Below are 693 nucleotides of genomic sequence, written 5' to 3'. Positions count from 1 at the left end.
AAAAAAAAAAGAAAGAAAGATAAAAACTTAGGGTGCCGCGCCCACCGGCTTACGCCTGTAATCCTGGCACTTTGGGAGGCCAAGATGGGTGAATCACGAGGTCAGGAAATCGAGACCATCCTGGCCAACATGACGAAACCCCATCTCTACTAAAAATACAAAAATTAGCCGGGTGTGGTGGCGTGCCCCTGTAGTCCCAGCTACTCAGGAGGCTGAGGCAGGAGAATCCCTTGACCCCAGGAGGCGGAGATTACAGTGAACCAAGATTGTGCCACTGCACTCCAGTCTGGGTGACAGAGTGAGACTTGGTCTCGAAAAAAAAACCAAAAAAAAGCCAGGTGTGGTGGCATGGGCCTGTGGTTCCAGCTACTCAGGAGGCTAAGGCTGGAGGATTGCTTAAGCCCGGGAGGTTGAGGCTGCAGTAAGAGGTGATCACACCATTGCACTCCAGCCTGGGAAACAGAGCAACCCTATGTCAAAGAATAATAAAATACGGTAAAAGTAATACCTGTTAACCAAAGAAAAATTTAGAAAATATAGAGGAGGTCGGGCGCGGTGGCTCAGGCCTGTAATCCCAGCACTTTGGGAGGCCAAGGTGGGCAGATCACGAGGTCAGGAGATAGAGACTATCCTGGCTAACATGGTGAAACCCTGTCTCTACTAAAAATATAAAAAATCAGCTGGGTGTGGTGG

This window comes from Colobus angolensis, unplaced genomic scaffold (assembly GCF_000951035.1).
Source record: "Colobus angolensis palliatus isolate OR3802 unplaced genomic scaffold, Cang.pa_1.0 Scaffold185, whole genome shotgun sequence".
In the NCBI taxonomy this organism is placed as follows: domain Eukaryota; kingdom Metazoa; phylum Chordata; class Mammalia; order Primates; family Cercopithecidae; genus Colobus; species Colobus angolensis.
The sequence above is the reverse complement of the archived record's forward strand: the minus strand, read 5'-3'. Positions refer to the sequence as shown.